The following is a 13,223-nucleotide window of genomic DNA, read 5'->3' on the forward strand; positions in this document are numbered from 1 at the left end:
ACATCTCTCACATCTTCTTTATCCAGTTCTGTTGACGGACACCTGGGTTGCTTCCATGTCTTGGTTATGGCGGGTAGAGCTACCGTGAACATTCAGGTGCACGCATCTTTTTAAATTACAGTCTTTTCACCTTTTTTGGATAGATGCCCAGGAGTGGCGTTGAGGAATCAAACGGTAGTTCTATATTCAGTTTCCTGAGGCACGTTCATACTGTTTTCCACAGTGGCTGCACCAGTTTACATTCCCATCAAGAGAGTAGGTGGGCTCCCTTTTCTCCACACCCTCCAGCATTTACTGGTGTTCTTTTGATCATAGCCATTCTGACAGATGTGACGTGGTACCTCACTGCAGTTTTGACTTGCCTTTCTCTAATAATTACTGATGTTCAGCAACTTTTTACAAGCCTATTGGCCATTTGTATGTCTCTTCAGGTCTTCTGTCCAGTTTCACTCTTTTGGTGTTTTTTGTTTGTTTTTTTTTGTCTTTTCAGGGCAGCACCCGCCACACATGGAAGTTCCTAGGCTAGGGATTGAATCAGAGCTGCAGCCACTGGCCTACACCAGAGCCACAGCAATGCTTCGACCTACACCAAAGCTCACAGCAACATCGGATCCTTAACCCACTGAGTGAGGTCAGGGATCGAACCCGGGTCCTCATGGATGATAGTTGGGTTTGTTAACCACTGAGCCATGATGGGAACTCCTGGTTTATTTAATTTTGCTGTTGAGCTGCATGAGCTGTTTATATATTTTGGATAGTAACTCTTTACCGGTCATATCATTTCCAAATATTTTCTTCTATTCTGTGGGTTGTCTTTTTGTTTTGTCAATGGTTATTTTTTGGTGAAAAGCTTTTAAGTTTAATTAGATCCTGTTTATTTCTGCTTTTATTTCTTTTGACTTAGGAGAGTGATCAAAAAAAAAAAAAAAAATTGCTGTGATTCATGTCCCAGAGCGTACGCCCTCTTCCAAGACTGGTATGGTTACTGGTTTTCCATTTAGGTTTTTAGCCCATTTTGAGTGTATTTTTGTATATGGTGTTAGAGAATGTTCCAGTTTAATTCTTTCACATATAGCTGTGCAGTTTTCCCAGCGTCACTTATTGAAGACCATCTTTTCCCCATTGTATATTCTCGCCCCCTTTGTCATAGATTAACTGACCGTAAGTATGTGGGTTTAACTCCGGGCTCTCTGTTCTGCTCCATTGATCTATATGGCTGTCATTGTGCCAGTACCACACGGCTCTGATTACTGTAACTTTGTAGTATAGTCTGAAGTCAGGGAGTGTGATTCCTCCAGCTTTTGGCTCATCTCTGTATTTTCTGGTTCCAGTTTTCCAGTCTTTTTATTTCACTCTCCATGGCTATCACTCAAAAGCAAATACAAATGATTTCATTTATTTTTTTATCAAAAATACATGGACTGTCTCTCCAAAATCTGAATAGTAACTGAATTTTCATCAGGAAGTCACACAGAAAAGTAAGACTTGCCCGTACTAAATGCCATCCTCGTAGTGTGGGGTGGTGGGGATGCCCGTCTCCCTCTGACAGTCTCATCTCACTCAAGTCTGCTCCTGGTTCACAGCACTGCAGCACTTACTGCAATTCCTTATGTAGCCATTGACTCCAGCAGCGTGTTGTACGTGGCTATTTCATGTGCGCTACCTGAAATTCTCCGTCTGGGGACCTGGTGTAAGGCTGTTCTCCACAGTGAAGACCCTCCCCACCAAGCACTTCCTTATAGAAAATCCTGCTACTTTCTCTGGTTGTCTCAAAAATATGCGTGTTTTGTTTCTCCAGTGTGATTGCCAAGTCCTCCAGAACAGATTTTTTTTTTTCATTGAGTTCTTTATAGAATATAGCCCTGTTTCAGATACACATAGTAGGCTGTGGGGAGAAATGGATACTTTAAAACAGACTTTTAAAAAAAGTAGATTTACAGTGTTGTGCCAATTGCTGCTGTACAGCATGGTGGCCCAGTCATACATATACATGTATATTCTCTCTCATACTATCTTCCATCATGTTCTATCCCAAGAGATTGGATATAGTTCCATGTGCTGTAGAGTAGGACTTCACTCTTTATCCATTCTAAATATAAGAGTTCGCATCTAACTAACCCCACACTCCCTGTCCATCTCACTCCCTCCTCCCTCCCCACTTGGCAACCACAAGTCTGCTCTCTATGTCTGTAAGTATGTTTTTTTTTTGTATATAGGTTCATTGATCCCATATTTTAGATTCCACATATAAGTAATATCATATGGCACTTGTCTTTCTCTTTCTGACTTACTTCACTTAGCATGTGAATCGCTAGTTCCATCCATGTTGCTGCAAATGCCATTATTTCACTTTTTTATGACTGAGTAGTATTCCATTGCGTGTGTGTGTGTGTGTGTGTGTGTGTGTGTGTGTGTGTGTATACACACACACCATATCCTCTTAATCCATTCATCTGTTGATGGACATTTAGGTTGTTTCTGTGTCTTGGCTATTGTGAATAGTGCTGCAATGAACATACGGTACATGTATCTTTGTGAATTAGTTTTGTCTGGATATATGCCCAGGAGTGGGATTGCTGGGTTATATGGTAGTTTTATATTTACTTTTCTGAGGAACCTGCATACTGTTTTCCATAGTGGTTGTACCAATTTACATTCCCACCAGCAGTGTAGGAGGGTTCCTTTTTCTCCATACCCTCTCCAGTATTTTTTGTCTTGTTAATGATGGCCATTCTGACCAATGTGAGGTGGTACCTCACTGTAGTTTTGATTTGCATTTCTCTGATAATTAGTGATAGCATTTTTTTTCATGTGCCTGCTGGCCATCATATGTCTTCTTTGGAGAAATGTCTAGGTCTTCTGCCCATTTTTCGATTGGGTTGTTTTTTCTGCTGTTGAGTGGAATGAGTTGTTTGTATATTTTGGAGATTAGGCCTTTGTCAGTTAGATTGTTTGCAAAGATTTTCTCCTATTCTGTGGTCGTCTTTTTGTCTTTTTTTTTTTTGAAATGGTTTCCTTTGCTGTGCAAAAGCTTTTGAGTTGAAGTAGGTTCCACTGGTTTATTTTTTCTTTATTGTCATTATTCTAGGAGGTGAATCAAACAAGAAATTGCTGTGATTTATGTCAAAGAGTGTTCTGCCTATGTTTTCCTCTAGGAGTTTTATAGTATCTGGCCTTATGTTTAGGGTCCTTAATCCGTTTTGATTAAAACAGACTTTCATTTTTACTAAAAACTTAATAAAGATGTTAATAAGTTTTAGGTTGACAAAGATGGTAAAACCTAAATTGGAATTTGTTTCTTGCAGGCCAGAAACACAGAGAGAATCTCACATTCTAAACTTCATCTGGTGAAAAAAAATAAAGCAGTGAAAATAATAGCCCAGAATTGGAATCTGGAAGTGGAAGCTCCAAGGTGATGGATTATTTCCCCCTTTATAATAGTTTTAAACCCAATCATTGTCATGAATAAAATGACTTTTGTTTTTTAGGACTGACAATTTAAATATTACATCAACTTAATCAACCAAGGACTTCTTGGACTATTGTTTGTTTTTAGGCAAATATTCCTGTCATTTTCACTCACATTTCACATTTACACTATCAAAAGACAATACTTGTATGTTTCTTTGTACTTATGTATATCTTTGTTTCATGTTCTTAACTAGTTGCGTTTTGTTTTGTTTTGTTTTGTTTTTGTAGGCCGCCCCTGTGGCATATGGAACTTCCCAGGCTAGAGGTCGAATGGGAGCTACAGGTGCTGGCCTATGCCACAACCACAGCAATGCAGGATCTGAGCCACACCTGTGACCTACGTCACAGCTCACGGGAACGCTGGATTCTTAACCCACCGAGCGAGGCCAGGGATCGAACCCACATCCTCATGGTTACTAGCTGGGCTAGTTACTGCTGAGATAGCTGATTTCCTTAAAGGCTGGACTTGGTGTGTGACTCGTGGTGGCACTTAGATTTTTTTCTTTTTTGTCTATTTGTCAAACACCTTTCTAGGCCTTTTAAAAAAGCTTTTACAAATGTTAGCTTATCTAACCTCCATAGCTTTCTATGGCGTAGGTATCCTGTCCTAGTCCCATTTTACAAAGGAGGAAACAGAGGCACATAGATATTACGTATCTGCACAAGGTCACATAGGAAGTGATACTGCTGGGGGGGTTGCAGAATCTGTGCTCTTAACAAATATGCTGTGTTTTGCCTTTGCTGTTGATAATTTAAATGAACAGAATTTTTACCCCATGGGAGTGGGGGAGGAGAACGTCCTTGCCACTCTCAAAGAAGGCTGGAATATAGGCACGGGGTTAGACAATGTTTAGTTGGGACAGCTCACAGTAAACATGTATTTGATCTCCAGCTCCGTGCAAAATGCAAACAAGCTTTGTACTTGTTTGTCTTAGGGTTATGGCTTGGCGTTCTCTCCCAGATGGTCAGATGAAGACTGAGAAGTTGCAGAAGTCCTAGTTTAATTGAATGGCTGCAAAATTAATAGAGGCTTTTTTCAGGGCCTTCTATCTTTCTTTCTATCTCTCTCTGGTTGAGTAGGGATAAGAAGTGGGACCAATATGAGAAAAACAGGAGTCTGTGAAGTGTCATATCTGATGCTGGCAGTATCCTGCTCTGAATGGTGTTACACAGACTGAATAACTAGCAGAGATAGGGTTTAGGATAGGAAAAGGAGGATGACAAAGAAATGCCAAGTTGCATGTGTACGTGGAGGGTGAAGCTCATTTCAAATTTAGGACTATTCAAAGATGGCTGGATAATTTTCTTGTCCTGTAGCACCGAAGAACCAAGACTATCGTTATCAAACTTAAGTCAAACAACTGTGATTTTTAAAAAAGTAGAATGGATCCTGACAGCACATATAATTTTTCTTGCATGTGTCTGAATGTTTCATTGTAGAGACAGTAAATGTGGTAAGATACTAAACAGAAGAGGATGAGCGAGGCCGCTGAGTGAGGCCAGGGATCCAACCCACATCCTCGTGGATACTAGTTGGGCTAGTTACTGCTGACATAGCTGTTGTTTTCCTTAAAGGCTGGCATTGGTGTGTGACTAGTGTTGGCACTTTAGTTCTTTTGAAAGAACTAATTATTAACAAGTTGTTTACTTATAAGGATTATATCCTTGAAAAAAGAAAAACACGTTTCTAACTCCAGATACTTTTCTTTACTGTTGTCATCTGAGCAGTTATTATTCTGTCTGGCTAAGGCATCAGAACTCGAGAAGCAGCAGACAGCTTCAGGCTCTTTATGAAAAATCTGAAAGTATTTTAATTCAGACTTTTGGACGTGGGACCAGATTCTAATCACCTGGGTAGAACATGGCCCAAGAACCTGGCCCAGGTGCTGCACTGAAGCGAGAGGCCGAGAGCAGTGAGATCTTCATCCAGATCTCCTCCAAGAGAAGCGTCTTCAATGAACTGGAGCCCCCTTTCTGGTGGGGCAGTGGGGAGAGGCTGCTGACCTGAGTCACAGAGGATCACTCCGCACTTTGTGTGAATCTGTAGAGGCTTCGAGGCTCTTCTACATGTCACTGCATCCTGGGTAATCCAGAGTTCAGCCATGGGACCAGGTGCCAAGAACCTGAAAGAGAAAAGCCTGGGACTGTCTTGGTAGGAGGCTTTAACCGGGAGGTCAGCCAGGATGTGCACTCCTTACAGATCCAGCCGGAGGCCGACCCTCTCTGGGGAAAGCTTTGGTGCTGTAACGTGACCGTCACAATTTACCTGACACCCTTCCTGGTCTGGGTCTCCCTGCACGGGCTTCCTTCTCCTGGGCTACAGCTTGGTCTCTAGGAGACTTCAGTCAAGTGAAGGGCAGATCTGAATCCAAATCTTTCACAATCCCTGTGAGCTGTGCGATTTGCCGCCGCCTGTCCTTTCCAGGATGGACACCTCCATCTGCAAACTGCAGGCAGAAAACAAACACACAGAGTTAGTGCCGAAGTCCTGGCCCACGGGTGTGTGGCCAGGGGCTTCCTGGTGTCTCACGAGGGTCAGGCTCCTCGCCACCTCTCACTCCCATCCTCCAACCTCCATCTCCCCCCCCACCCCCACCCTCCTCTCGCTGATGCCTTGGCGGTGCTCTCCCGTGGATCCGAATCTCTAGCACTGGACTCCGAGGCAGGCCAGAGCCAAGGACCCGACTTTCCGTCTGGGGTGGGTCTGGCCGCGGCGCTGCAGATCGCGGTCAGAGGGGTGGTCTCCGTCCAGGACCCATGTGAGAGCACCCCCTTCCCTTCCAGAAGTGGCCTCTTTCCTCTCATTGCTTTCACTTACCTTTCAAGCACAATTCCTCCACCGTCACAAAACCACGTGTTCAGGACTATATTCTAAAACGGACGACCGCTTGGGAGGAGCGGCCCCTTCGAGCCGGGCCCTTCCCTCGGGCCGCGTGTCTGGTGAGGCGAGGGCCGCCGTGGCAGCGGTGTGCCCACCCCTCGGAGGCCACAGCAGGGCGTGGGGGCTGCTCTCAGAAGAGGTCGGGAAGGCTCTGGGAAGGGCGCCCGGGCCTCGGGACCACGGGGTCCTGACCACTGCACGGCCCCCCGGTCGGTGTCCCAGGGCAGCCGGACGGGGAGCGGGGAGGACGGCGCTGTGGGGTCGCAACACGGCCGGGGTCCCAGCCCCTCAGGTTTTTGGAGAGAAGCCCGGAGGCGCGGGGAGGGCGGGCGCTGCTCCGAGACGCCAGCGTGCGGAGTGTCTGCGCGCGCACACGCGTGCGTTCCTGTGCGTGTCTGCGCATTCTCATGTGTGTTCATGCGTGCGCACGTTCGTAGGCGTGGTGCGTGCGCATGTGCGTGTGCGTAGGGGCGGCGCGTGCGCGGTAGCGGGTCTGGACGAGATGACCCTCCTCCTGCGAGGCGAGCGGACCCTGCGGGGGCGGCGGGCCCGGCTGAGGCCCTGGGGCTCGGGGCGTGCGGGGGTGGGGGGCCGTCGGCGGACGGACGGACGGCTGGGGGTCCGCGTGCGCAGGGCTGACGGGGGCCGCGCCTCGCTCCTGTCGGGGAAGCCCGCCCCGCGGTCGCCGTCGTGCAGCTCGCTCTGTGGACCAGCCCTTGGCTTCCCTGCAGAGGCGCGACCCCAGGTGTGTTTGCACGACTTCGACAGCGAGTCCGTCGGGCGAGTTAGAATCAACGCCAGGCGCTGGGACGCCCTTTGGTCCTGGTGCCGCGGGAGGCGCGTTCCTGCCCAGCGAGCGGGCCTGCTCCACAGAGACTCCGGGTGGACACCAGCCTTACGACGCGTCCCCTCCTCAGAGGCGGCAGGGTTGCCTTTTCAAGGAAGACGCCACATCCGGTCTTTCTCATAGGCCCGAGCACCCTGGATTCTCCCCGGGCCGCTGGAGGGAGGAGTGCGCCGAGCGCGAGGTGCACGGACCCGGGACGCGGACTCGGCAACCTCCGCCGTCGATAAGTCGATAAGCAGCGCCGGGTTACGCGTTTCAACTGCAGAATCCATTCACCCTTGCTCTTGATTTTTATCCATGGCACGTTGATAATATTTTTAGTTAGACTGTGGGACTTTCCCGGCCTCTACACCACGCTTGTAAAACGTCCTTTTTTAAAAAAAGTGTGGAAACAAAGCTGTACACCTAGAAAAGCGGAGAAGTACAAATGCTGCAACAGAACGGCTAGAAGCCGGTTGATGAAGCCGTTCTCTCAGTGAATTCGTTATGTATTAAAATCCAGGACGTAGAGGGAGGAGCACAGATTGAACACTGATGGTGACACTTTAAGAGCTCAGGTCCCCTCCTCATAACGCAGAATTTAAAAGGCAATTGTAAACACAGGAGGAGAGGAAAACACTCGTGAATATTTGAAGCAGGGTCAAGCCTGCAGGGCCTCCTGCCAAGACAGGACACCACCTCCAGGACTATGGAGCCCCAGCCAGTCCAGGGGAGACCTGCAGGCCAGCCAGCAGCTCCCCTCAGAATGTGCATCTCCCACAGGGCGCCTGTAGGGGAGCAGAGGTACCAGACCTGAGAGGGGTGGTCAGGACCTTGGGTCTCACTGTCTGCCCCCACCCTGGCACCTGGAGTGCAGACTCCAAAGCAGCATGGGAGAAACTGCCAGAAAAGAGTTTTCCCTCTTACTTCCTGAGAAGTAAATTCTGGAAAGAGGGTCCTTGAAATGGGTCCCCCGACATCTCATATGAGGATTTGAACACCCAAGGATGATGTCTTCCTTGCTAGCCTTCCTTTCGCAGCGGCTCCAGCCCTGGGTCACGGGCATGTACCTGCAGCCTCCGCCCTATGGCCTGGGGAGCACGGAGGTTCCTGCAGGACAGAGAGGCAGGGCTGGGGAGCTTCGTGGGCATGACCGCCTGTGTGCTCTGGCTTCCACATCTTTGTTCTAACAGCTGAATGTTTTATTCCAGTTGATCTGCACCCCACCCTCAAATTATTTCAACTGGGTTTCCTTAGCCTTTGTGTTTCAAGGTTGCAGGTTGCCGATGTGGGGTTAGTAGAAGGTGAATGCCACCTTCTAGAACCTTTGTCAGATCAGCCCAGCACATCTCTGTGCTTTTCATAAGTTAATTGCTAACTTCCAAGGAAAAACCACCGTTTCTTACTTTCTGGTCTCTTATCACACATGCTGAGCACGGCTTGGTTAAGCAGTAACTCTGGCTGTGCAGGTAAACAGAATTCCCCACCCCACCCCCTCTTCTCTGGACAAATCTGAGAATAACTCGCTGAACTGGAAGTGATTCAGTTTCATTAATACACCTTGAGAACATTTACATCCGTAGAGGACAGAGTGTTTACAAGGCCTGAGAAGGTTTTATGGAAAAGCAGCTTTATGGGCCCTGGGGGCAGTCCTGCCAGCTCTGACCTTCACAACAGGGGGCTGTTTCTTGAGTGAAAACGCCCAAGCTTTCGCTAAAGTTGGCCCTCGCTCTGGTTTTCAGAGGTTCTGTAAACGGCTGGTACCTCCAGAGCCAGAAGTGGTTTGGGGTGAGTTTGAACCTGATCCAGGCTTCGGAGACAGAGCAGAGGAGTGGTGGCGGTGCCATGGCTTCATCCACACGAGCGGGCGAAGGGACTGGCCCACCTATGAAGTGAGACTTGGACGTTGCCAGGAAAGCAGCCCCCTGACCAAGAAGCAGGCCTCTCTCCTCAAAGACCTACCTCAGCGTCTGAAATTTAGGCCAGGAGAGCTTTGCATTTGGGTTTGGGCATAGTCTCCAAAGCATCGCCTGTAAACTGCAAGAATTCTCCTTAAAAGAGGAATGTACTACCTTATCAGCATCCAGACCACATACTATGAAATTAAAGAGTCACCTGCAAGTTCCTAAAGTGGGGCCTGGGGAAGTGCTGCCATCACCCAGCTGGCTTCTGACCAGGGCCTGGACCCTCCTGCCTCCCCAAGCCCACGTCACCTGCAGGGGGAGAGAGCCCTCAGGACTGGATTCAGATCGATAGCCTCGGACATCGGGAAGATCTTCCGCTTCCTGGCCACAGAAATTCACATCCAAGTTTGTTTTAAACTGCAAAGGAGACACAGTGACCCCTGAACTCAGCACTGATTTTCACCATGAGAACTAGTTTTTCGCCCTTTTTCAAAGAGGAAATGTGAAATTCCTTTGAATCTTTGCTTCCTGTTTGCTAGTACCCTAAGCATGTGCTCGCTCTGCCTACCCGGCAGTCTGGCCCCATCTTCACTCCCAGGGTCCAGTTACCAGCTGGAACCAACACTCAACACGCTCAAACCTACTCCCGATTCTGAGCGCCAGACTTACCTCCGCGGTTGCCCAGACGTTCTGTTCACCCACGTGTCCACGGGCATCTGTATCTCACCCGCTCCCGGACAGAACTCCTGGTCTCCCCCTCCAGATGCGCTTCTCTTCCTGTTCTCCCCATCGCGCAACATTCATCCAGTTGCTCAAGTCGGGGGCTCACGCTTAACACCCTTGTCTTGGTCACCCCACGTCCGGAAGCTCCCCGGTTTCCCCCGAATGTCTCTCTTCTGTCCGCTGTCCCTTCCCCCTACCGCGTGCCCCACCCCAGCCCATCAGCCCCTGCCTGGTTTCCTGCAGCAGCTGCTTCGTGACGCCTCCGCCTCTGATCCTCTGGTCTCAGACACCATCGTGTGCCCCGCAGCCCTCGAGAACCTTCTACCCTGACCAGAGTCCTCGCCCACGCAATCCCAGGGCTTCCACTCCTCATGAGCTTTCCGAGGCTGATGCGATCTGGCCGCGCCTTCTCCTCCAGCCCATCTCCACCCACCCTCTGCCTCTGGTCCTGCTCGCAGTGGTAGGAAGGGCCGGTAAGGGCACAGGGCGGACCCCTGCCTCCCTGCGGGCCTGTGCACACGCGGCCCCAGCTCCTCGGAGTGGCATGTCCACTTTGTATCCGCCTGACCCAGTCTGCCACGTCCTTTCCTGCGCAGCCCTCGCACCCTGACCGTGGGCACGGGGCGGTCCTGCTGACGTCTGCCGGGGGCCCAGCACTGCCTGCCACACGGGTGAGGCCCAGTGAGTATTCATGGATCTGATGACCGTTTGTCTGCGTCAAGTTTGCCAGGCACCCTGGCGGGAGCCAAGGTTGAGGGCATCGCCGGTGCCGCCTCTGGGCTCGGAGGATGGGGCCTGGGGGGTGGGGCACAGGCTGGGCCGAAACCAGGAAACTGCCAGCGGCGATGCATTTGCAGGGGCAGCTGCTTCACCTGCAGCCACTCAGGTTATCCCTGACTCGTAGCTGGGGACCCGGGGGCTGCACAGGTGGAGCGTGGGGGCCAGGGCCACCCAGCAGGTGTGGAGGAGAGGCTGAGGTCGGGGTGCTCAGGACTGGCCTCCTGCTCCCAGCGTGGCCAGGGCTGCCTCCTGGGTCTGGCTCAGTGTGTGGAGGGTCCTGGACCTTCCCTGTTGCTTTGTCAGGTGACCCCCGGTGCTGTCACTTCGCTCTGGAGGGGGTTGGGAAGGTTTATTGTGTCAGCGGGAAGGAAGCAGCCTGTCGGGGGTGTGTTTTGCAGGGTGGAGAGGCAAGAGCACGTGTGTGTGTGTGTGGTCAGCAGTTGCCGGGTTGAGTCATAGAGAGTAGCATTTGCTTTTTGCAATTACTTGGCCTATTTTTCAATTGCCATCCTCAAAACTCGATGAATTAGTCCGTTCCTTCACCAAACTTTTATGCTATAGGATGCGAGATGCTGTTCTGTACTTGTTTGTCATCTGGTCTTAGTCTGGCAGCGAGAGGAGAGAGCAGGCGGCCACGCTCTGCCAGCACAGAGCAGAGGCTGGCACCGTGGGCACAGGTTGGGGGGGGGGTCCGAAAAGGGAGGCCATTGCTTGCCATGGTGGCCGAGCAGGTGGCTGTGACCTGGCTGCCAGCAGTGGCGGGTGTGTGAGCAGTTCAATAGGGACATGGCAGCAAGCCTATGTCCCCAGGGCCATAAAGTCGTGATGGCAGGCACTCCATCAATATTTACTGAGGTGGATTTTTAATCTCATGTGCTGTGTGCAGTCACTTGGCTGAACAGAGGAGTTGTGTTGATGGCTGAGTCTGGCCAGTGTATTTCGTTAAGACGATTATGATAAAAACATTTCATATGTTACTTGTCTCATTTCTAAAATGCTTGTATCTCTTTATTGTAAGGTCAGGATTGTTTTTTAAAAAAATTCTTATTATAGTTGACTTACAATGTTATGTCAATTTCTGCTGTACAGCAAAGTGCCCCAGTCTCACACACACACGTATATGTATATATATATATATATATATATATTCATATGTGTATATATTCTTTTTGTCGCATTATCCTCCGTCATGTTCCATCACAAGTGATTAGATGTAGTTGCCTGTGTTGTACAGCAGGATGGGTCAGGATTCTTAACCTGGAAGTCCCAGGTGCATCTAATCTTTGGACTCAGATAGTAGATGCAAAAATTTGCATGTGCATGTAAATATTTACTTTTCTGCGTACTGCTTTGTTGAGATTCTTAAGGGAATAGGTAGCAGTCTCATTGTTGAAAAAGGCATATTTCACGATCGGATAAAGGTGATCTTATTGATTCATTTATTTCACAAAATCAACGTATTTTCATAATAAGTATTAACATAAAATGATTTCCATGTAACTTTAATGTTTTGTTGAAGCATAGTTGGGTTAAAATACTATATTAGTTTCAGGTAATGTAACTTTTTCACTGTTACAATTTGTAATAGAAAATGGGTCTAGAATATGCCATTGTGGTTTGGGATATGAGAAAAGTTCAAGGGCTTAAGAAAAACATTTGAAAATAAGTGATGTATTATCTAAATTAAATGATCAAGGCACACCAAAATCCTTAATTCTATTCCATCCCTGAGCTGGAAGTATAAAACCAACAAAGGAGCTCCCAGGCCCTAGTGAGTGGATTCCAGTGACTTGGCAGATGTTCAGAGCAGGATTTGAGGTCCCGTGAGTGTTCCTGCTGGTGGCGAGGGTGCCACCCTGCTTAGGGCAGACGGCGGAGTGCCCTCGAGCTGGCACCCCATCAAATGGGGGGCTGCCTGCAGTCGGATGCTGGCTCAGTGTGGCTTTGTCCAGCAGCGGATTTGGAGACAAGGATGCTGCTGGGGCAAGTAGCTTACCTGGGAGGTGATCCCAGGAGACAGGATAAGGCTGTGAGACGGGGAGGGACGCTCGTTCTCGGGCAAGTACCAGTGCGGGCCTGTGGGCCTCCCTCCTGCCAGGAACCCTGTGCCTCCGAGTGTCCCTGCTCTGCGCAGGGGAGCGGACATTTCCCATGGACCCCCTGGGGCCACCGGCTGAGAGCCGCCCTGGGAGAGGGGCTGCCTTCCTTGCAAGGGACCCGAGGCGCTCAAGGGGCCCAGTCGGATGAAGGAGGGTCCCAGAGGGTCGGCCATTGGGAAGATGGGTCAGCCTGGAGGGAAATGGTAGAAATAGAGGCAGGACGCCTCCTCCTGTGCTGGCCAGGCCTCTGGACGGTGCTGGTGGTCGGCAGCCCCCGATGTTCTTGGCGTGGCCGCCTCTGCACACTCGGAAGCAGGCGTGGTCCCCCCACCCAGGTTCCGCAGAGGGGCCCGCTTCTGCTCTGAGGTTGCAGGACGGCTCCACGCCGGGTGCTAAGCGCAGGGCTCAGGACGGCGGGCCTCGTTTGATATTCGGGGTGATTAAGGCAAAGACGTGTGCTTTTCTCTGCTTTGAAGAGCTTAGACTAAAGTAGTTGGCTTATCAGAGTGCTTAGGCGCGTCGGTGAGTATCACAGGGCT

The 13,223-nt window shown here is 49.8% G+C and overlaps 1 long non-coding RNA gene across 1 annotated transcript; it reads right to left on the minus strand.

Annotated features, from left to right (window-relative positions):
- LOC102165071 lies at nt 5,259-6,815 on the minus strand. Its single transcript, XR_299793.2, has 3 exons — nt 6,290-6,815; nt 5,738-5,918; nt 5,259-5,594 (listed from the first exon to the last, which is right to left on the minus strand). It is a non-coding gene; the product is annotated as an uncharacterized LOC102165071 (long non-coding RNA).

The sequence above is a fragment of the Sus scrofa genome, chromosome 11 (genome assembly GCF_000003025.6).
Source record: "Sus scrofa isolate TJ Tabasco breed Duroc chromosome 11, Sscrofa11.1, whole genome shotgun sequence".
Classification (NCBI taxonomy): Eukaryota; Metazoa; Chordata; class Mammalia; order Artiodactyla; family Suidae; genus Sus; species Sus scrofa.